The sequence below is a fragment of the Eumetopias jubatus genome, unplaced genomic scaffold, assembly GCF_037043125.1.
Source record: "Eumetopias jubatus isolate StellerSeaLion01/CBP00866 unplaced genomic scaffold, mEumJub1_p1.0 scaffold_1, whole genome shotgun sequence".
Lineage (NCBI taxonomy): Eukaryota > Metazoa > Chordata > Mammalia > Carnivora > Otariidae > Eumetopias > Eumetopias jubatus.
Window position 1 is genome coordinate 121,315,419 of NW_028274807.1, and position 24,920 is coordinate 121,340,338.

Genomic DNA, 24,920 nt, shown 5'->3' on the forward strand with positions numbered 1-24,920 from the left:
AAACAGTGTGTTTGGGGATGGCCAAAGCGGAGAAAGGGATAAGCTCTGCAGAGAAGCAGGAATAAGCAGTTTCATCCTCCCAAGTTTATTCCCTGGTATGTTCTCCTCTCCAAGAGTCCTCTGAGGTAGCTCCTTAGACCTGAAATGCCACCTGACGAAGAGAAAGCAGGCATGGCTTCCTGAAGGAGTGCCAAGCCTCCCTGCCTCCAGCCTCCCCGCCTCCCAGCCCCCAGGCTGAAGGCTTTCACAGCAACCAAAGACTGGAGAAGTCAGCTGAGTCTGTTGCCCTCTCTCCCATTTCTGGCCCCCACAATCTTGGGTAGTAGCTTCTACTATTGATAACTCCCCAAGAACAGGCTCAGTCTGCCCTGCCTTGGGACATGGGGGTCAGAGCGAGCTCTGGGCCTTGGCACGGCCCCCAAGGCAGGGCAGGTTGAAATTCAGACTGAGGCCAGCCCCCTGCCTGCCCTCGGCCTTGGGAATATCGCTCCATAAACCTGGAAACCCAGGGAGTCTCGCTGTGTTAGAGGGTGGTGGCCGGGCAGCTTTGGGCCCCCTGAGTCAGGGACTGGTGCCAGGCTGGCTGGCTTTTAGCGGACCTCTGGAAATGGAAAAGGTCACAGGCTCTTCTTGTCTGAAGTGGCCCGCTGCAGGGAGAGCAGCCATCCAGGTTCTGGGTCCCTGCCTGGTCTTCAGGCTTCTCTGCAGCATCAGTCTCCCTTAACCAGCCTCAACCGGCATGTTTGTGAACACAGCTCCTGTCCTCCTGCTCACTCTCTCCTACCTCCTCCCCTTTCAGCAGAAAGAGACCCTTGGGGCGTTAATCCCATCGGCCCCTCCCCTGCTGGGCTTCCTAGTGGAGGATGTTCAGGCCAGCAACTCCACCTTCTCCCCCTGGGCCCCAGGCGGACACTGCCACATCCCACTGCATGTGTGAGGGAGAAGAGGACTGGGGCCCAGTCTCACTCAACGCGGAGCCTCAGTGACCAGCACAGGAGGTGGGAAGTGACCATGACCTAGACTAGCCCCAACACAAGGTATCTTAGAAAGCTGCTGCCCCTGTGGGTGTATAATAAAGGGGGGACAGGTTCCCACTCCCTGTCATGGTCCTAGTGCATGCTTGTTGTACCTGTGCAATTCACTCTCAGAAGTATTCCACCAGCTGAGATAAGCAATCATATGGCTACCCTGTTTTGCCACCTTCAAGGCTAGTGAGTGGTCAAGACAAGATTCAAACCCAGACCTGGCTTCAAATACCAAGTTTATCCACTCAGACATGAGGACCAACAAAGGCTTAAGGAGAACAGATGGCAAACAATCAGGATGGTAGGGTCGCTTTTTGATAGAGTAGCCTACAAGCGGCACAACCAAGAAGGAGGGTCTTGGAAGGATCTGGAGAAGGTGACGGGGCCACAGGCTGTGACAGACAAGCAGAAGAAGGAAGCGTGTGTGCAGAGGTGACAGGCAGTCTGATCCTCAGGGCTGGGAGAACATCTCAGCCTCAGAGACTCCACCAGGAATCCCCGACTGAACACTCATATGGCTGCAAAGAAGACCAATTGTCTACAATGCCTCCATTTTGGAGCTTTGATCTCCAAGGGGTCTGGATGTCTAGGACAGCTATCAAAGCCAGGCATGTGGGTGTCAGACAAGTCCTTAAAAAGCCCCTGGGCAGGCGGAGGACAACTCATTCTCCCTCTGAAGCAGCAGGGACATGTGCTGGACCAGGGCCCAGGCAGACCAGGGCAAAGTGTATGGCCTGGGCATTTAGGGAGGTCTGCCACAGCCTCTCTGGGGGACAGTCAGCAGCAGCACCAGGAGCTTGAGCATTAACCCCCAGAGGCTTGCAGACATGGGTCACTGTGAGGGCTCCCCAAGGCAGGGGCACGGTGCCTGCAGGACTGGGCACAGGCGGGAAGTCTTGGCCTAGGGGGGTTGTCACAGAGCCCAGGAAGGCCTGCAAGCCAGGACATCCTCTCTGGCTAGCCCTGCTCCTTCTCCTCTTAAAGTTTAACTCCTCTGGAAGGTCTTCCCAAATCCTCCTCTGGAGTGGGATTAGGATCACCTCAGTTTAATTAGGACCCCCCCCCATCATACCATGTCACAGAGAATCTACATTATTACTTCCATCAGGGAATTTATCACAATTTGTAAGTAGAAGTGTGTTTGCTCATTATCTGATTTTCTCCACTACAGGAATACCACACCAAAAGCTCCATAAGGGTAGGACTGTGGCTGTTTGATCCGTCCAGATATCCCCATTGTTTAGCACACAAAACAAATATTTGTAAAGGAGCTAAATGTATGAATACATAACTATTCTATGTTAACTATTCTATAACTATAGAACATCATCAAGGTCCTTTCATTTCTCCAATTAACCAGCCTTTATTGAGCATCTGTTTGCCAGACCCAAAGTTGGGAAAAGTAGGGTTAAAAAAAAAAATCTGGGGCGCCTGTGTGTCTCAGTTGGCTAGGCGTCTGCCTTCGGCTCAGGTCATGATCCCAGGGTCCTGGGGTTGAGCCCCACATCACATGGGGCTCCCTGCTCGGCGGGAAGTCTGCTTCTCCCTCTCCCTCTGCTTCTCCCCATCCCACCCCCGATTCGTGCTCTCTCTCACACTCTCAAATAAATGAAAAATAAAACCTTAAAGAAAAAATAGTCTTTACAATACAAATACCCACTGGAGAGTTAAATTCTAAGATATTATCAGTTGTTCACATACTGGTGAGAATGTGTTTGACCTGTTGGTTTCCAGAGTGATAGCTAGTTCGGAGAGGGGCTTGGAGGATGCTGCTGGCAGAAGGAAGAAAGATGACTGTGGATCTGGGGAGACGGAAGAAGAAGATAAGCCTGCAAAGGTGACAGTCGGGGAGCCTGGAGAATGGTTGGGTACACAAAGGGTGATCCTGCACAAAAGATCCCTTTCACCTGGATGTGACATGGCTCAGTACGGCCCCTGTGTTATATTTTGTACACATCAGCCTAATTAACCCTCACAGCAACACCAAGAGGTGAGCAGAGTTATAGCATTTTACAGAGGAGGACGCTGAGACCAGAGGCGCAAGTAACCTGCCAAAGGACACACAGATAATTGAGAGGCAGAACCTGAATTCAAACACAGGCTTATTGACTCCAACCCTTCCCCAGCCCAAGGCTGCGGCCACCGCAGGCCCCGTCCAGACTCTCTGCATGTGGGGATTTTAATGTCAGTAATTATAGGCTACAGTACAGCTTCTGACACCGGCTGAAGGAAAGTACGCTCGGCTTTCACCACAGAGCGCGGGAGGGGGCTGCCACCTCCCACGCTAATCTTGCCAGTCAAGGCCCCAGGCATTGCTTCACAACTAAAAGACCTTGAGAATAAAGAGGCCCAGCTGAAGATAGTAGGAAGTTCACACACTTCCCCCCAACCGCTCTTCCCAGCTTGGCACAGTGGCCAGAGCGCATCACCAGCCATGTCAAAACCAAAGCACCCTGGCGGGGGAGGGGAGATCCCAAAGTAGAGGGCAGGGCCTGGGGCCCTCTCGGGCAGAGAGGGAAGGTAGCCTAGAGGAACTCCATGCAGCGAATAACAGCCCCTTCCCCTCCACTCCCTCCACAGCACTCTCGCCCCCTCCTCAACCCCACCAGCCACACAGAGGGGGCTCTAGTGGGCTGGGCAGCAGCAGGACAGGGTAGCTCTCTCCTGCCTTGTGTCCAGCCCGCCGCCCCTCCCCCTGCACTGTCTCCAGATGGGAGTGTTTGACAGAGTGGGGGAAGGCCAGGCCTGGGCTCCCAGAGGGCCTGTCGGGATGCAGGCGAAGCAGGTGGGAGGCTCAGAGAAGAAACTGGAGCTCAATGAAGTTAACCTGGACATGAGGCTGTGCAGCCAGCAAGGCCAGACACCCCAATTTACTGCCGAAGAGACCGAGGCCAGACAGGGAGAGGCTTTGCTCTGGGCCACAGAGTGAGGGAGGGCTGCTCTGAGGCTGGGTTTCCAGGCCTGGATCTCTGCTCCATACCTGCCGGCTCTCTGCCCTTAGGCCACCTGTGCTCTGTCTCCTCGGCTGTACCATGGGGCAGTGCTGAGCCTTCCTCTGGGGACTGCTGGCAGGATTAAACAGGCCCGCTCTCCGTAGTACAGCGCAAGGCTTCATCCAGGACGTGCTCCTCCTCTTCCTGTCTGTGCAGGATTGCCCCTTCCCCCCAACGCACGCGACCCCTGGGCTTCCAGCAAACACCTCTATGGATTGATTCTTGCCTCTGTCACAACTGGGCAGTGGTGTATGGGATCAAGTTCCAGCTCTCATCCCCATTCCCCCATTTCCACGATGAGCTGTCACACCCAGAGGGTGTGATCGGGCACAGAGACCGTCCCCGACTTGCTTTAGGTCACCCCAGCAGGCTGGTGCCAGAGATCAGATCAGGGTACTAGCAGAGCAGACCTATTAACAGAATAATCCCTGACTTGGAAATCAAATTGGCTTGAATCCCACTTCAAGCTCTGGCTTTACCACTTACAGCTGTGTGACCTTGGGTGGAATACTTAACCTCTCTGAATATCCGTTTCTTCCGCAAAATGAGGTGATCCCTTTCTCCCAGAGTAGAAGTGAGGTTGGTAAAAGATCCCTGGATGTAAAGTGTTCATGTGTGCTCTGAGGCACTTGGAGGGACTCAGCGGCTGCCCGCCCTTGAGTCCCCTAAAGAAGCCAGAGGGCGATGACACATGAAAAGGCATTAAGCACCAGGAAGGCTCAGTTCTAGGGTGTCCTGAGAAGAGCAGCAAGAAGGTAGAAAACCACACAGAAGCTTGTTTTTAAAGACAAAGAAAAATATGATTAAGCAGGCCCGAGAATGTTGTAATAAAAGAATGAAAACATTTTCCTTACCAGGGCATTTGTATGTCAACAGCTAATGGGGGTGGGAGAAGCCGCCACAAGGCCATCAGGCAGGGCCAACGGCACCCCATGAGGATCCACTACCTGGCCCCAGCAGGCCACCTGGCTGAGGGAGGCCTTTTCAGGGTCTCAGTTCTCCAGACTGTGAAATGGAACTGCCCAGTCTGGACTCAGTCTGGCCATGGCGCCTTTCTTTTCTTTTCTTGTTTAAGTAGAAGTTGTATATACTTGAGGTACACAATATGATGATTTGACACATATATACATAGTGAAATGATTATTAGAGTCAAGCTAATTCACATCGCTCCTCACAGAGTTATGTCTGTGAGGTGAGAGCACCCAAAATCTACTCTTAACCAATATCCTGTATTCAATACAGTATTTTCAACTCGAGTCACCACATTGTACCTTAGCTTTCTGTAGAATTATTTATTCCCTATAACCGCAACTCTGTATCCTTTGACCAGGCCATTTCCTCTACCCCAGCACCTGGTAACCACTGGTCTACTCTCTGCTTTTATGAATTTGACTTTTTTAGATTCTACATAAAAGTGAGATCATGCGGTAGTTTTCTTTCTGTGTCTGGCTTATTTCACTTAGCATAATATTCTCCGGGTCATCCATGTCATTGCCAATGACAAGATCTCCCTCTTTTCTAAGGCTGAATAATATTTCATTGTCTATATGCCATCATTTCTTTATCCACGTATCTGCAGCTCCTTTCTATCTGCCTTCCTTTGGTAAACTGGAGGGCAGCAGCTGTAATGACGGCCTCAAGGTCGGGGGAGGGAGCTGATGCCTTGCAGTCAGGCTCAGAAAGGTTAGGGATTTCTCCTGAGGTCACATAGCTAAGAGTGTGTGGTGAGGCCAGACCGAAGCCTGCAGAGTCCCGCTCTGCCACTCGCGTCCCTCCAGCAGGGCTCTGCGTTCACCCACTCGGGCCCTGGGAGCCACACGCCCTCCGGCCTGCCTAGGGCCAAGCACACTCAGCACCTCCGATCCTACCCCCCCCAACTCAAAGGCAGCCCAGCTGGTCCTGTCAGCTCTGCCCCTCTCCCCGCACCCAGACACAACATGTGGGAATTCACTTTGGGGCTCTCCTCACCCCTGCTCCTCTCTCCTCCAGCCACCATGATGGGTTTCCCAGTCTCGGATTCCCGGCCTCCCTCTCGTCTTCCCTTCTCCTTGTTGCCAGCCTCGTCCAACTTGCCTCACCTGATCCCTGGGTCACGGCAAGCACCCTCCTGACCTAGCACATTCTTTTTACTGCTTCCAAATGTCCCCACAAAATCCACTTCTGAGGAATACCACAGGCTTCTTCCCTCTCCTTGTTTTTTTTAATAAAGTTTCAAGTTTTTATTTACATTCTAGTTAACATATAGTGTAATAACTAACTCAGGAGTAGAATTTAGTAAGTCATCACTTACATGTAACACGGGGTGCTCATCACAACACTTGCCCTCTTAATTGCCCATCCCCCCTCTAGCCCATCCCCCACCCACATCCCTCCAGCAACCTTCAGTTTGTTCTGTCATTAAGAGTCTCTCTTATGTAATTGAACATAAAAATAAAAATAAACAAATAAATAAATAAATTTGTTTTAAAAAAGAGTCTCTTACAGTTTGCGTCCCTCTCTTTTCTTTTTCTTTCCCCTGTGTTTATCTGTTTCTTAAATTCCCCAGGTGTATCCCCTCTCCTTCTGCCTGAAGCCCCATTCCAGTCACCCAGAGCCCACGTCCAAACCCTGGTTGTTCCGACCCTTTCCGCTATACCATGCCACCCCCGCATCCAAGTCCCCTCGGAAGGGGGGAGGCTTTAGCCTCACCCCCAGGGGGTCACCAGCTATGGTTTGAGGAGGACTAGCCAGTTCCACTCAGGTCCAGGAGTAGCTGCCAGTGCTAGGGAAGGTCTCCCAGCAAACTTGCCAAGCAGCGGCTAGGAGGTGGGGGGATGGTGAGGGCAGGAACCGGCTGGAAGCTGCCCATTTGACTGCAGGACACAACACTCCCTTCCTCTCTCTGCAAGGGGCTGGCAGAACTTAGCAGCTTGTGGGCAACACTCTCAGGGCCACAGTGGGAGCGGCTATGAGAAAGGCAACAGCCTGCTTCCACCACGCATGCCAGGTCATGGTGAGCCCAGGCTGGGGGTCAAGCTCCCTGAGCAGCTCTACTGTCTGTCCTCCCTATTAGGAGACATTCTGTTGCTGTGCAGGTTGGGAACTGATGCAATACACAAGCAATGAGATTTTCCTGAACCACAGCGGCCACTGCGAAAAACTGCCCAGGCCCAGGCCCTGCAGCTCAGAGCTGGGCCTCTGACTACTTACGGTCAGGCAGACACAAACAAAAGCAGACTCCTCTGCCGCGCAGCAGTCTGGATCTCCAGGAAGCCCGCTGTAGAACCTGTGGCCCACCCCAACAGGAATCAGCATCCCTGCCGTGGTTCTCACCTACTGATTATCACTGTGGACCAGGCTGTGTGCTGAGCACTGAAGATCCAGATGCAAATGAGAGGTGGGCACCACTTCCGTGGAGCTCAGGCTGGTGAAGGAGGAGAGTCAGGGTGAATAGCCCGGAATCTGTGAGTGGCTGTCAGTGGGCTAGAGATGTACATCACTGAGCCTACTGCCCCCCAGCCCCCTTCCACAGGACTCTGCCACGGCAGACCCTCTGCTGCCTGGGCTGCCAGCCAGTTTACAGCATTTTGCTATAGCAGCTCACATGGACCAAGACAGAAAGGTTATAAGCTGAAGGACCGGAAAGGATATATACCACGTATGTAATAACCTAAAGAGTAGTGTGACTGTACTATTATTAGTCAGCAAAAACCTTAAGGCAAAAAGCATTACTAGAAAACAGGAGAGCCAGTTCATGGTGACAAAAGGTTAGGTTCATCAAGATGATAAAATAGGGCCATCTGGGTGGCTCAGTCATTAAGCGTCTGCCTTCGGCTCAGGTCATGATCCCAGGGTCCTGGGATCGGAGCCCTGCATCGGGCTCCCTGCTTAGTGGGGAGCCTGCTTCTCCCTCTCCCACTCCCCCTGCTTGTATTCCCTCTCTCGCTGTGTCTCTCTCTGTCAAATAAATAAATAAAATCTTTTAAAAAAGACAATAAAATAGCTAAATTTATATGCAGTCAATAATATGCCCTTAAAACATGTAATTTGCTGTCAAAGTTGGGCAAATCTACAAAGAAATTCTCAAAATGAGAGATTTAATCATCAGTAGCTGTTAAGGAAAGCAGATAAAAAAATCAATAAGGATAAAGAATATTTTAGCAACATTTAACTAAGGGACAAGTAAAGAACAGTGCACCCAACACCTGCAGAATAAAAATTATTTTCAAGTACACACAAAAATGATAAAATTAACATATAATGGACCATGAAACAAATCTCAATGAACTGAAAAGTACTGAAATCATAATAGTATGTCCTCTAACTATACACAATTAAGTTAAAATCAGTAACAACAACAACAAACTCTAAAATATATTTATATGTCTGGAAATTAAGGGATATATTTTGAAATGACCACTGGATCAAAGAAATCCCAAGAGAAAACAGACAATCATTTGAAGTAAAGTGAAGTGAAAACTACCATGCACCAAAATTTGTCAGATACAGATAAAGCAGTGCTTAGAGGAAAACTTATAGCCACAAATGCCCATGTTTGTAACAAAAAAAGTGAAAATTAGTGAACTAAGATTGTCCGCAAGAAGTTAGCGAAAGAGATTTAGGGGAGATGACAGTGGTGAGAGAATAGTTTTTTCATATTCCCAGATTCCCCTATCAAAACAGGAAGTGCTTAGATAGCAAAACTAAAAACTTATGGACCTTTACAACAGAAATAGATGATAAGACCTAAATAAATGAAGAGGTATCCCATGTTCATGGATTGGAAGTCTCAACATTATTAAGATGGCAATTGTTCCCAAATTGGTTTATAGATTCAACAGAATCCCAGTCAAAATCTCAGAAGGATATTTTTTTAATCATTTGCCAAGCTGGTTCTAAAATTTATAAGGAAATGCAGGATGACCTAGAATAGTCAAACAACTCTGAAAGAGAAGAACAAAGTTGGAAGACTTATACTCCCTGATACTAAGACTTATTGGAAACTATAGTAATCCAGACAGAATGGCATTGGCATATGGACATACAGATCAATAGAACAGAATAGAAAGTCCACAGATAGATGCACATATATATGGCCAACTGGTTTTTGATAAAGGTGCCAAGATAATTGGATAGAGGAAGAAAATCTTTTCAACAAATGGTGCTGGAGAGATCATATAGCCAGAAAGAGGCAGAGCAGGAATCAGAATGCAAGTCTGTCCAGCTCCAGGTCCCACAATCTAGACACTGTCAAACAAGGCAGGAAACTAGAGAAGAGGGTAGCAAAAAAGGGGGGGTAGATAGAGCCCTCTCATCCACTCTGTCCCTCACCAAAAAGTATGGAGGAGCACCTCACCCCTAGGGAACGGAGAATCTCCACACACACATCGAAGTTGTGTCATGAGAAATGATCAGGACAGCAGGGAAGGTGTGCTTCTCCTGGAGATGTTGTTTACCAAGACCAACAGAACAATCTGCCTCCTGGGGTAGACCAGAGAAGAGCCTGGGCCTCGGAGGCCCTTGGAAGGGTGGGCATATAAGAGCAGAGGGAAAGAGGAGAAGAGAGGAAAGGCCAGAGAAGGAAGGTGGGCTCTGAGGTGGGCTCTACAGAAGGAATGCTGCTCAGTGATGGATTCCATGACCCAAGCCCTCACTTTATGGGTATAAAAATGGACGCAGAAAGAAGAAGAAACTTAAAGGAGGCTGCATAGCCATGTAGCAGATTGAGGATTCAAATTTAATACATGTTTCTCCACAAATACAGCTAACTATGGTAAGTGGGGACCTTCCTGGGAAATTGGGACAGATAGCCACTGTGACTGCCATGTGGAGGGTGGCTATTTCAAACTTCCAGCAGAGGTTCCTATTTCCTCTTTCCCCAGGGCCCCAGGCGAATGAAACTTCCACCTGTCACCCACCATGTGACCTTCCTCACTTGGGAGCTTGCTCAGGAGCTCAGGGCAATCCCCTAGACCTACACACACCCCAGGGCTCTGCAGGCCCAGCTCATGTCCCTCAGGTTGAGTGGCCAGGCCAGGATACTGCTGCCTTGCCTCTGCTCTTAGTGAGCCCCTGCCCTGAATCTGACAAGGAGGGTCCAGCCTGAGGACTCAGACTGCTTAGGGAGGCTGCCCAGCCAGCAAGTCTTTGACTGCCCCTCCAGGCCCCAACAGTAGATGGTTCTCTCTTTGCTAACACATGAGAGAGTCTTGCCAGCCCAGGAACACCAAGAGGTTAAGTTTACTCAATGCACTCGTTGAGTAAAGCTCAAGATAGCCTTCCAGTACCCATAGTTTGAGCCTTTTCACATCAGTCTGACCAGTAAATCCACTGCAGGCCCGATGTGCCAGGGCGTGGCTCTGTGTCGAACAAGAAAAAGATCTCTCCCAACACCCACCTCATTTGGGCTCCCCCGATTGCACTCCTAAGAAAGCCTGACCATGAGACTGACCCTTCTCCTCAGTCTCTCCCATGGACCTGGGGGCTCCCAAGGGTAGAAACCCACTGGAAATCAACCCTAATTCCCAGCAACCAGCCCAGCCACAGGAACTCACTTGACATTTGCCAAATAATCATTATACTTAAACTGCATTCTGAGACCCTCCTTTTGCAAAAGTTTTATAATTTTTTTATTGATGTTGGTAAGGTAATTTATTTTCCATTCTTCCTAGTTTCATGATATACACTTCCTTTAACAGAAAAACACAAACCTAGCCTCAGCCAAGCTAAATGGAAAAAGAGTTTGCCATGCTTTGGCCAAGCCAGGGTCACTAGCTGGGAGACCTGAAATTCCTGAAGCTGGAGCTGTGGAGGTGGCTTCCCCAAGCAGCGGGAAAGAGGGAGGAATTCCTGCAGCTGGGGGCCGAGGGTTGGGGTGGGAGGAGGGATAGGATAAAGAAAGCGGGAGGAAGCCAGGAAGCAGGGGAATCTAAAGCAGGAGGGCTGTGCGCTGCCCACCTGACCTGACCTGCTCTTCCTCCTTCATCTTTGCCTTTCCTTCAACCCTCCACCCAACCAAACAGCATGCTCTGAACCTGCTACCTCCTGAATATTCTCAGATCTCTCACCTCTCTCTGCCACCTGGTCCCAGACACTGTTTTCTCTCCTATGAACCACTGCGCCTTCCAGGGCAGGCTCCATACAGGGCCAGACAGATCTCTTAAGAACAAGCCTTATCACACACTCCCCTGCTTGAAAGCTGTCAGTAGCTTTCCACACACCTTGAAAATACCCAAACTTCCTTTGCTGACTGGCTGCACACAACCTGGTCCTTGCCCATCTCCACCCACCCACCTTGCATTCTCTTTTCCAGACCCCATGCAAGCCTTCTCTCAGTTCCCCAGACACACCAAACTTTCTGTCTTTGAGACCTTTGTGCCACTCCTGCCCAAGGAACCCTGACCACATCTGGTTCATCACTCTCACCTCAGCTGGATCTGTGCCAGCCACTTAATCTAAAGCACAGTCCCCCCGATTGTTTCATTCCTAGTTCCTATCAAAACGTGTAATAAGGGGCACGTGGGTGGCTCGGTTGTTAAGCGTCTGCCTTCGGCTCAGGTCAGATCCCAGGGTCCTGGGATGGAGCCCCACATCGGGCTCCCTGCCCTGCGGGGAAGCCTGCTTCTCCCTTTCCCACTCGCCCTGCTTGTGTTCCCTCTCTCGCTGTCTCTCTCTCTGTCAAATAAATAAATAAAATCTTTAAAAAAAAAAGTGTAATGATGCTGCTTATGTTTGTTTACTTGGTTAATGGTCTCCCACATAAGAAGGTAAGCTCTACAAGGCAGGAACTGTGTTTCTCATCTTTACCACCACACCCCAGCACTGACTCATCACCTCCCATACAGCAGATGCCGCAAGACCAAGGATTTGGTGCTGAGGGAAAGGTGGCAGAGGCTCTCCTACCGCCCTGTGAGAAATCACCATGGGGTTGCACCCACTGTAGCCCCCACCACTACCCTCGAAGTCCAGGGAAGCTAGAAAGAGATACCGACACTGTGGTCATGAGGCAGGCAATGTTACACAGCAGGGATGAGAATCAAAAGCTGGAAAGAGAAACATTCCAGGAGGGTAGAGAGAAGCCCTGGAAGTCAGCTCCAGGAGAAGACACCTGACCCAGCCAAACGTTCTCCCAATCCACAAGTTCACATTTATGATTGCACCTTAGGCCAGAGGAGTGTGGGGCCAAAATGGAAGCATTTTTAAGGTTCTCCTGCTCTCAGATGGGGCGATTCATGGGCAACAAGGGCAGAATCTGGGCAGCCAAAAGAAACGGGCTTCTGTATAAATGGGTATAATACCTATCTCAGCAGATCACTGTGAAGATTAAATGCTATAATATATAGAAAGCAGCTAGCACCTTACCAGGCATAGAGTAGGTGCTCTTAATCCCATCCTCCCATTCCCTCACCTCCCAAGAAGAAAGACTGGGGACACATGCTGCCTGCTCCCTCTCCCTGCCTCCTCCACGTCTACCCTAGACTGTGATATCTGGGTGGGAAACAGCTTCGGGCTGCAGATGCTATGACAGCGTTGCTTAAATTGAATTACACTGAAATCAGAGAAGGCTTCAGCTCTCCCAGGGAGTTCAGAAGTGTTCACCCTGAGAGTAACTGCACACTGCCACAGGAAAAGGCATTCAAGTTGATAAGAAGTCATTCGGATCACCATCTAAGGCAGCTTTAGCCTTTGAAATAAACTCATTCCTTATTAGCACACACTTGGGATTTCTAGGCCTGAATATTATTTCTATTACACAAAGCCCATTCTGAAGACATTTTTTTCATGCTGTCAGGGTCCTATGTAATTTCATCTCTCCACAGTGTTACTCTTTCACATATATAGAGCCATAGGTCCTGATGAGAAAGGAAAAGAGACAGAAAATGAGCAGGAGTCATTGATCCAACCAGAGTTAAAAGCAGGGCACTAGTACATACGACGGACAACAGGATTGAGAGCCTGCTAGCCATAAAACAGTATTTAGACTTTTCCTGAAAGCAACAGGAAGCCACTGAAGCCAAATCAGGATTTAAAATAGGAAGTGACTGATAAATTGTCTTTTCAGAACACTCACTTTCATTATAATGTAAAAGAGAGACATGGAGTTGGAGGGTAAGGAAGAGTAGTGAAGAAACCATTTAATAGAGGGGCACCTGGGTGGCTCAGTCAGTAAGCCCCTGACTCTTGATTTTGGCTCAGGTCATGATCTTGGGGTCGTGAGATCAAGCCCAAGTCGGGCTCTGTGCTGGGCGCGGAGAACCTGCTTAAGACTCTCTCTCACTCCCTCTGCCCCTCACCCCGACGTGTGCATGCTCTGTCTCTAAAAAAAAAAAGAAAGAAAGAAAAGAAACTATTCAATAGACAATAATATTGTACTATAAACATGTAATGTGATAAAAAATTGTTACAACAACAATCATACTACAATGCATAAATGTATCAAAGTGACACACTGTATACCTTAAATATATACAATGTTTTTTTAAAAAGATCTCATTTATTTATTTGAGAGAGAGACAGAGAGAGCACAAGTGAGAAGAAGGGCAGAGGGAGAAGGAGACTACCCGCTGAGCAGGAAGCCTGACAGGGGGCTCGATCCCAGGACCCTGAGATCATGACCTGAGCCAAAGGCAGGTGCTAAACCAACTGAGCCACCCAGGTGCCCCAAATTTACACAATGTTACATGTCAAATTTATCCAAAAAATTTGGAAAGAAAAAAATTTTAATTCAAAACTTGCATAAATGAAATGTTTCAGATCATGCTTTCAAAATATTTTATAATATTTTATAATAAATTTTTAAACATAAAAGGAAACTATTCAAACATTTATCCAATTTAGATATGATGACCCCAAAATACAAATGATAAAAGAAAAAAGTAGGAAAACTGAACATAAAAATTAAAAACTTCTGTGCCTCAAAGGACAACATGAAGAAAATGAAAAGACAAGCCACAGAATGGAAGAAAATATTTGCAAATCATGTATCTGATAAGAGACTTTCCTCAAGAATATGAAAAGAACTCTTACAACTCGACAACTCAACAATAAAAAGACAAATAACCCAATTAAAAACTGGGCAAGGGACTTGGATAGACAAGAAGATACACAAATGACAGAAGATATACAAATGACCAATAAGCACATGAAAAGATGCTGATCATCATTAGTCTTTAGGGAATGCAAATCAAAACCATAATGGGATTTACTTCACACCCACTAAGAGGCTATAATCAAAAAGAAAAATGACAAGTATTAGTGAGGATATAGATTAATTGGAACCCTCATAAATTTCTGGTAGGAATGTTAAATGGTGCAGTCGCTTTGAAAAACAGGTTGGCAGGTCCTCAAAAAAGTTGAACAAAGAATTACCATATAACCCAGTAATTCTACTCCATTCCACCTGAGAGAATTGAAAGCATATTTTCACACAAAGACCTATACAAAAATGTTCATAACAGCATTATCCATAATGGCCAAACAGTGGAAACAATCCAAATGTGTATCATACTGATGAATGGAAAACAACAGTGTGGTAGATCCATACAGTAGAATATTATACAGCCATAAAATAGAATGAAATACTGATACATACTACAACATGGTTGAATGTTGAAAACATAATGCCAAGTGAGAGAAGCCAGTCACAAAAGATCACATATTGTATTATCTCATTTATATTAATATCCAGAATAGACAGAAAGTAGATTAGTGTTTGCCTGTGACTGAGGGGAGGAGGGAATGTGGAGTGACAGCTAACAGGGATGGGTTTTTTGGTGAGGGGTGGATAAAAATGTTCTGGAATTAGTGTTAATTGACTCATGACTTTGTGAATATACTAAAAACTACCAAATTGTACACTCTAAAAGGGTGAACTTTATGGTATGTGAATTACATCTCAAAGCTGTTATTAAAAAATAAAAAACATTCACTCAATAAATAAATCTCCAGGCACTGTTCTAGGCAATGAGGGAACAAAACTGACACAAATTCCTGCTCTCGTGGAGCTAACATTCCAATGGAATAATCCTAATGAGAGATCATGAGGGTCTTAATAAATTAATGGCAGAGAAGTGGATGGATTTAAGAGAGGTTCTGAAGCAACAATCAAGATGGCATGCCGACCAACTGGAACAGGAGGGATGTCTGAGATCACTCTCTTCCGGGCCTTACAGTAATTCCTATTGCCATGCCTCTGGCCTCCAGGATCACTGTTCCTCACCTTAAAAGCACTGGAAAATTGGACAAAGTGCTCTTGATAAACCAGAAATTTCAGGGATCTCTGAAAGATAAAAGACAGAGAAGATATGGTTTGAAAGAGAAAACTCAACCTTGAAAGGATTTGGTGCATAAAAGCAGACAGGACCCTAAGGCTACTCAAACCTCAGCTGTGATGGACCCCAAGAGCAGGAGAGTGTTGGGAGAGAACTCTCCATGGGTCTCTCACATTTCTGCATGTCTTATAAAGAGACACTGACAACTTTTGTTCCAGACTATCCTAGTCAAACAAAGGATGCTTGGATAGAGAGTAGTCTTAGAAGACAGAGATAGTGTCTCTCTCCAGGAACAGAGAGCAAGTTTGGTTGCTGTCCAGTACAATAAAAATAATGTCCCCCCTTAGGGGCAATGACTGAGCAAATTTGCTTGTAGCCCATTATAAAAGATTGGGGTTCCCTTAGCTTTGACACCAACCCACTGCATTGGCAGCATCCACCTGAACCAGCTTTGCACCCCTGTGGGACTTGGGGTGGGGGGAAGCAAGGGGAACTGACATAACAATGGAAGCTTATGCTGCTTTCTGAGCCCCAAGTAGTAAAGTTCTTTGTCTCTGAGTTAGGAGTCTCATGTCTTCTGCAGCATCTATGAGACTGTGGCAGGCTCACTTGTGAGCTTACAAGTCAGGTAAAATCTTGGACCTTCCTAGTTCTTGACAGAGAGGCCTTGAGGTGATCATCTGGGTAAATGGTCAGGGAAACCAAAGAAAGAGCAGCCAGATGGGTCATCCTCTCCTTCATCTCTTAACCTGCTAGTACCAGGCAGTGATATCTGGCCCAAGTAGGGGTCAGTGAGGGAGACCACAAAAGGACGACAGAGGGTCTAGAGACTCCTAAGAAAAATGGTAAGCTCCCACCAACAGAGACTAACAAGTGACACATCCTCTGAACAGCACCGTCCCCCCACATAACCACAAAGTGCAGTTATAAAACTCAGCATCCACAGGTTAACTTAACCTCAGATAAGGGAAAGAGAAAAGGAAGGAAAAAAAATGCAAGGATAGCTTTCCTTTACACCTGCAATAAGTAATTAGAAAATGTAATAGAAAAAGAAAATATCCTATTCATGAAAGCAAAACAGAACAAAACAACAATAAAATAAATACTATAAGAATCAATCTAAGAAGAAATTCATAAGACCTCTGTGGAGAAAGCTTTAATACTTTGATATTAAAAAACTAAACAAGGGCACCTGGCTGGCTCAGTCCAGTAAAGCATGCCACTCTTGATCTCAGGGTTGTAGGTTTGAGCCCCACATTGGGTGTAGAGATTACTTAAAACTAAAATCTTTAAAAAAAAAACTTAAAACCTAAATAAATTGTTAGATGTACTGTTCTTACATGGGAAGATTTGAAATTATAAGGACATCAGTATCCTCAAATTAATCTATTAACAATGCACTCTCACTCAAAATCATAATATGCTTTTAAAAAAAGCGAATAAGGTGACTATAAATTCATCTCAAGGAAAACATTTGCAGAAGAGTCAAGACAATTTTGAAAGAGAAGACTAATGAGCTAACTTGCCTATCAGACATCAAAAAGTTAATAATAAAAATAGTTTCATAATTAGGAGAAATATATCACAGATTAATGAACATAATAGTCTAGAAGCAGACCAACAAATGTGGGGAGAATTTTATATAAAACAAAGATACCAATTCAAATAAATAGAGAAACATTTCATTATTCAACAATGGTGTAGAGACAACTCGCTATCCATTTAAAAAAACAACAAAGACAAAATCTTCATGCACAACATTAATTTAAATTTTTTTTCAACAAATCAAACACCTAAAGGTAAAAAGGGGGAAATTTTACAGTCATTAAAAAAATAATTATATATATTAATAAAATTGGTAAGCGAAAAATCCTATCAAATAAAGTGAGATCAAAATGTAAAATCTCTGCATGACAAAAGATGTCATAATCTAAGGTAAAACTGAAACAACAGATTTGAGAAAATAATTAGCAAGGGTTAATATCCATAATAAAAAAATTTCTACAAATCACTGGAAGAAAGTCCACATAATAGAAAACTACACAAAGGATAGAACTGGGGAAGGTAATGTACAAGATGAGCCTAGGTTATCTTGTGTCAGGAAGTAAGGAAGTGCTTGTTGGTGGGAATGCAAATTGTTGCAGCCACAATGGAAAACAGTGTGGAGGTCTCTCAAAAAATTAAAAACAGAATTATCAAATGATCCAGTAATCCCACTACAAGGTATTTACCCCAAGAAAACAAAAATACCAATCCAAAAGGATACACGCACCCATATGTTTCTAACAGCATTATTTACAATAGCCAAGATATGGAAGCAAACCAAGTGTCCAACCACAGATGAATGAATAAAGTATATGTGGTACACACACACACACACACACACACACACACACACAGGAATATTACTCAGACATAAAAAAAAGAATAAAATCTTGCCATTTGTTAACAAAATGGATGAAGCTAAAGGGTGTAATGTTAAATGAAATAAGTCAGTCAGAGAAAGACAAATACCATATGATTTCACTCAAGACACAAAACAAATAAACAAAGGGAAAAAAGAGACCAAAAAACAAAAAACAAAAAAACAAAAAAAACCCAGATCTTAAATACAGAGAAAAGGTAGTTGCCAGAAGGGAAGTGGGTGAGGGAATGAATGAAATAGATGAAGGGGATTAAGAGTACACTTATCTTGATAAGCACTGAGAAGTGTATAGAATTGTTGAATCATTATAGTGTACACCTGAAACTAATGTAACACTGTATATTAACTATACCTCCCTTAAAAAAGTAAAGAAAGTGCTCCAGAATAAAATGATGGAGACATATCAAAAAGACACAAGGGACAATTTGAAGAAGCTCCAAATCTGAACAATTTTAGCATCAAAACAAAAAGGTAGTAATAAGTTATAACCCAATGAATAAAATAAGAACGTGCACATCCATACTGATAATGTCTAGATAGATGGATGGATAGAAAGGGACAGAAAGGAAACTTCCTCACAATACAGTGCCAAGCAGAAAAGTCACCATTTTGCTACCATAACAGTAAAATTGTATCAGTCAGAAAATATCAATGAATACTAAATATAGGAGGAGGAGTTTGATGAGGAACAAAACTTACACATTCTCAAAGTCTCTATACACAAATTACTTAATTACACAAGAGAAAACAGTAAATGTACAGTGAAAAAACATTTTGGTGAAAGACAACATCTTAACCAACCAATGAAAATTAATATCATCAGCAGACTTCTGGTTATGATTAAGATTGGCAAATCCTCTCCACTCCCCAAAAAACACCTTTAAAGTTAGACAAAATTGACAGAAACAATCATTGCAATCTAAAATTGACAAAAGGCATACAACAATATAAGAAGTTTTTATAATTTTTAAATTGCTGAAATTTGGGTAAGAACAATGGTTATCTGTGGCATTCTGGTCTATGGCTTCTCTCCCTCCTCCTACAAGTTCAATTAATGGAGGTTTGTCCAGGGTGGTGCAGGCTGGAACAACCCGCAGCTTTTCAACTGCAATCAAAGGGGGCTCACTAAATCTGTAGTGGTAGGTGACAGCTCTGCCCAAAAGCTGTTGGTATAAGTAACAATCTCAGAGGTAAGCAAGCAGGGAGGGCCAAATGCTTTACTAGGCTAAGGCTCTACTCACGGTTGGAATAAGCAAATTCCTGGCTGAACCTCCACATGTGTACAGCAGAGACTAGAGAGAACCCAGTTTTGCCACATACTCCTGGCTAACCCTGAGGCTGTGCACATGCTCAGCAGAGATACAAAAGAGTCCAGTGGAATTAAATGCCAGGCCCTGGAAAACAGCCTGAACATTAAATCTACTCTCCTACCCACACACATTCATAAACAGAAGATGGAAGCCTTATTGGCTTGAGGTGTTAGAGAATAATCTCTGTCTAAGAAGACAACAAAGCAATTCAGAAACAGGGGCAACACCTTGGAAGCAAGTCTTAAAAACAAATAATAAAATTTTTTAAAATATTAATTTTTTTAAAAAAGAGCAGATACATCAGTAGCCACACTGCAAGAGAGAGACATTTCACAGATTAACCCCAGACAAGTTTCTAAACAAAAAGCACACAAATGCACTAAATAGCAACCACAAAAACCTTCCAGGGAAAAAAGTCAGAATCCAGAGATGCTACAATATATTATTTAAATGTTCATTTTTCAACAAAAAATTATGAGACATTCAAAGAAACAGGAAAGTGTGCCCCATATTTGAGTTGAGGAGGTGGGAAGCAGTCAATAGAAACTGCCTCTGTGTGATCCTAGACATTGGATTTAGCAGACAAATATTTCAAGGAGGCTATTATAGATATGTTCAAAAAGCCAAAGGAAACTATGCTTAAACAATAAACTAAAATATGGGGTGCCTGGAAGGCTCACTCAGTTAAGCATCCAACTCTTGATTTTGGCTCTCAGGTCATAATCTCAGGGTCGTGGGATCGAGACCCACATGAGGATCTGCACTCAGCAGGAAATCTGCTTGAGATTCTCTCTTTCCCTCCTCTCTCTTCTTTAACGAATAAATCTTTTTTGAAAATAAACTAAAATGTGACAACAATGAACCAATAAACAGATATGGTCAACTAAAAGAAAAAACCAAAATGGAAACTCTGGAACTGAAAAGTACAATAACTGAAATGAAAAAGTCAGTAGAGGTACTCAACACAGAGTCAAGATAGCAGAAGACGGAATCACCGAATGTGAAAATAGATCAGTACAAATTATCCCATCTGAAAAACAGATTAATGATTTGAAGAAACATGAACAGCATCTCACAGACCTGTGAGAAAATAGCAAACATACCAAAATACATGTAATTTAAGTCCCAGAAGGAGAGGGGAGAAAGGAAAAGGGGGGCAAAGTAACTTCTCAAATTTGATAAAAAAGAAAAGAATAATCTAAACATCCAATAAGTTTAATGAACTCCAAGCAGGATAAATACAAAAAGTCCACACCTTGATACATCATAGTCACATTCTTGAAAACCAAACCAAAAGAGAAAATTTTGAAGGCAGCAAAAGAAAAATTACTTGTAAAATGAAGTGAAAAGATGATTAACAGCTAATTGCTCATATTAATCAAGAAGGCCAAGGGCGCCTGGGTGGCTCTGTCATTAAGCACCCACCTTCGGCTCAGGTCATGATCCCAGGGTCCTGGGATTGAGCCCTGCATCAGGCTCCCTACTCAACCGGAAGCTGCTTCTCCCTCTCCCACTCCCCCTGCTTGTGTTCCCTCTCTCGCTGTGTCTCTCTCTATCAAATAAACAAATAAAATCTTAAAAGAAAAAAAAAAAGGTGGCCAAAAGGCAGTGGAATGACATATTCAATGCGCTGAATGAAAAAAAAATCTGTCAAAAAAGAATTTTATATCCAGCAAAATCATACTACAAAAATGAAAGCAAAATGAAGATAACCCCCCTAAACAAAGACAGAGAATTTATTGCTGGCAGACCTACTTTATAAGAAATACTAAAGAGGATGGGAGGTAAGATGGTGGAGTAGTAGGGGGACCCTGAACTTGCCTCATCCTTCAAATACAGCTAGACCAACATTCAACTATTTTGAACTAGGAAGAGGATTGGAGGATTAAGGAAACAATCTACACAGTTGGAGCGTGAGAACCAGGCAGATGCGAGGTTTGAAGCCACGAGGCCAGAAGGGGAGGGAACCCATTTCACAGAGCAAAGTCAGGAAGAGGAAGAAAGTGTCACAGTGGGTTTCAACAGCATAAAAGCCTCTGAGAGGCGATCCCCTGGGTCACTCAGGGAGCAATCACTCCCCTTCCCAGAGGGCATTAGCAAGAGCGTATTTTGCCTCTCCAAAGACCAAAGGCCAGCCAGGGAATCATTGTGGGGGGCTCAGCAGCAGGGTCAGAGGTGGACACAGAGGGCACCAAACCTCCTAACTTTTCACTGTGAGCCACAGTAGGCTTAAACCTCTGTGTGCTCACCTAGCGGCTGCTTTTCTGGGGCTGAACTGATCAGAGCACAGAGACTGAAGCAGATTGCAGATTATCAGGCCGCTGCTTTTCGCTGTCTGCCAAAATAGATTCAAGCCTCTGCGACAGCTTTTCTGGGTCAAAAGAGTAGGAGAGTGCAGACGGCTGATAACCTGGTTCCAGCTTTTCACCAAGGGTTACGATAAACTCTAGCCTCTGCACGAGCACTGTGCGATGGCTTTTTGGGACGGGATTGTCCTGGGTCCACCCCGAACCTCTCTGCCAGGGGTTGAGAGGAGGCGCGCACACTACCAGGCCCTGTAAAACATGGAGTTTTGAATCCCAGCCACCAGCCAGAGATAAAATACAGGAAATCTATGGCTCTGGTCCTGCCGAGGGCATGGGCATAGACAGGCTAAGGCAGGGAACTGAAAAAAAAAACTGTTCGCTTTTCTAAGAGGGCCTCCTGAACAGCGGTGGCCAGGAATTTCACTCCCCAGGGGCAAGAGGGCAGGGTGACGCCATATTCTCCCTCCTCCACCACCCCTCCCGCCTCCCGCCCGCCAGCACAGCCGGACTCTAGAGAGAAACACAGCGCCTCCAGTGGAGGCTGGAGTCCCCTACACTAAACCCCGCCCCCCTGGCCTGGGGCATTTGTACAAGAGCAAGTCAGCTTGTGAGCCAGCCCAGCAGGCCTCTCCCCCAAAAAACCAACACAGGCCCCCGCATCGACTAGATCTACTGATTAAAGAAAGCCCCAAAACATCAGCTTTCAGTGGAAATAGGACCAGGCTTGCTTCTTTTTTTTTTCTTTCCTTAATTTTAAAAAATTTTTTACATTATTTATTTTTCTATTTCTTATTTTTATTCTTTATCCCTTATTTTATATATTTTCTCCTTTTCTCTTTTTGTATCAGGCTTATAATCTTTTGTTCATTTGTTGATTCGTTTGTTTCCTTCTCTTAGTTTTCAGATCAGGCTCCTTTTTTTTTTATTTAAAATTTTTTTTTTCTCTTCTTTCCCTATCATTCATTGCCTCCTTGTTTCTTATTTCTTAGAATCAGGCTTAAAGTTTGTTGTTTGTACGTTGGTATCAATTTTTGTTCCATTTCCTTTTCTCTTGTCTTGGATCGGGCTTGTTTTCATTTTATTTTTATTTTTTTCTCCTTTTCTATTTTCCTTTACAGGCTTAACGTCACAAATAAATCAAAGCACAACTACTTAAAGGTCCAAACACTCCCCCCTCCAAGTAAGGAGGAACTCTGTAGAGAAGGACCCCTGGGAAAGAACAGCCAAAACACAACGGCAGAGTGTACACAGCATATACCAGGAAAACGTCCTGAACTTGTTGTTATTGCTGTTTTTGCTGGGGTTTTTTCTTTCCTCCTTTCTTTTCTGGACACAATGACCAGAAAGAGAAATTCACTGCAAAAGAAAGAACAGGAGGTAGTACTCTCTGCCATTGATTTAATCAATATGGATATAAGTAAGATGTCAAACCTAAAATTGAAAACAACAATTTAAAGATACTAGCTGGGCTTGAAAAAAGCATAAAGACTCTAAAAAATTGCTTACTATACAAATAAAAGAACTAAAATCTAGGCACCTCTGAGAACATGGCACTGCAAGCAGTGCAGAGCGGGTAGACTGTGGCCAGCAGCCTGCACGACGGTTGCCTTCGCGCCTAACCCACCCTGCCTGCCACGGCTGGGGCTGAGGGCGGGCGCCGTCAGGAGCTGTGCAGGGGATCTGCTCTGCTCTCCATGTAAATTCACAGACAAACATGAATGGATAACAACAGAAAATGGTACTGGAACAGTGAGAATCAGCAATTTTGCACAGGAAGCTTTGGGGGATGTTGTTTAGTCTGCCTGAAGTTGGGACAAAACTGAACAAACAAGAGGACTTTGGTGCTTTGGAAAGCGTGAAAGCTGTTAGTGAACTCTATTCTTCTCCATCAGGAGATGTAACTGAAATTAATGAAGCTGTTCCAGAAAATCCAGGATTTGTCAATAAATCTTCTTATGAAGTTGGTAGGCTAATCAAGATAGCACTCAGTAATCCTTCAGAACTGGATGAAGTAATGAGTGAAGAAGCATATGAGAAATACATAAAATCTATTGAGGAGTTAAAATGGAACCCCTAAATAAACTAGTGTGAAACAACTTAATCTAGCATAGTTGTCTTAAATTAGTGGTACACAGAGGATTTAAAATAGCAACTATTGGGGTGCCTGGGTGGCTCAGTCGTTGAGCATCTGCCTTCGGCTCAGGTCATGATCCCAGGGTCCTGGGATCGAGCCCCACATCGGGCTCCCTGCTCGCCAGGAAGCCTGCTTCTCCCTCTCCCACTCCCCCTGCTTGTGTTCCCTCTCTGTCTCTCTCTGTCAAATAAATAAATAAAACCCTTAAAAAAATAAAAGTAAAAAATAAACAAAATAAAATAGCAACTATTAGCAATACCAGTCAAAAAATAAACTACTTGCAACAATGCTAATGGAAGAAACTTTATAATAATTGCAGAAAAACACAATATGCATTGGTTTTTGCAACACCCACTCTGATTTTTATGCTCCAGTTATGATATTCAGAATCCTGAAATTATCTGTGGTTAAAAACTAGTGATAAAAATTACGTAATTCAAGGATGACATTGTTACCTTCACCTTTAAGGAATATTGTAACTTCCTTACATCTATCCCTGGATGGGGCTAAAACTACTTAAATAATCTTCCCATTGGAAATAACTGGCAGTAGAGAAAGGTTTGTTAGGTGTATAGTGTCAGATAAAGAATACTACCTTAATTTTGCAATATACTGCACTTGCTGGTGTTATTTTTATACAATGAAGCAACAGCCTTGCAGGAAGATAAATAATTTAATAATAAAACATTCAACTTCTTTGTTAATCAAGTTTTTTTGTTTTGCTCTACTATTTCATTTAGTACCTCTGCTAGTATTTGTGAAAATGCTAATTTTAACTTATGTGAAGTTATTTTTTATTTTATTATGTTAATCACCATACATCATTAGTTTTTGATATAGTGTTTCATGATTCATTGTTTGTATATAATACCCAGTGCTCCATTCAATACATGCCCTCTTTAATACCCATCACGAGGCTAACCCATCTCCCCATCCCACTCCCCTCAAGAACCCTCAGTTTGTTTCTCAGAGTCCACAGTCTCTCATGGTTCGTCTCCCCCTCCGATTCCACCCCCTTCATTTTTCTCTTCCTACTATCTTTGTTTTTTTAACATATAATGTATTATTTGTTTCAGAGGTACAAGTCTGTGATTCAACAGTCTTACACAATTCACAGCGCTCACCATAGCACATACCCTCCCCAATGTCCATCACCCAGCCACCCCATCCCTCCCACCCCCACCCCCAGCAACCCTCAGTTTGTTTCCTGAGATTAAGAATTCATCACGTCAGTGACATCATATGATACATGTCTTTCTCTGATTGACTTATTTCGCTTAGCATAACACCCTCTAGTTCCATCCACGTCGTTGCAAATGGCAAGATTTCGTGTTTTTAGATGGCTGCATAATATTCCATGTATATATATATACCACTTCTTTATCCATTCATCTGTCAATGGACATCTTGGCTCTTTCCACAGTTTGGTTTATTGTGGACATCAGTGATATAAACATGGGTGCACGTACCCCTTCAGA

The 24,920-nt window shown here is 44.5% G+C and overlaps 1 pseudogene; it reads left to right on the forward strand.

Moving 5' to 3' along the window:
- The first annotated feature begins 1,323 nt into the window (after positions 1–1,323).
- Positions 1,324–23,385, forward strand: LOC114205573 (glycine cleavage system H protein, mitochondrial pseudogene; annotated as a pseudogene).
- Positions 23,386–24,920: the final 1,535 nt, after the last annotated feature.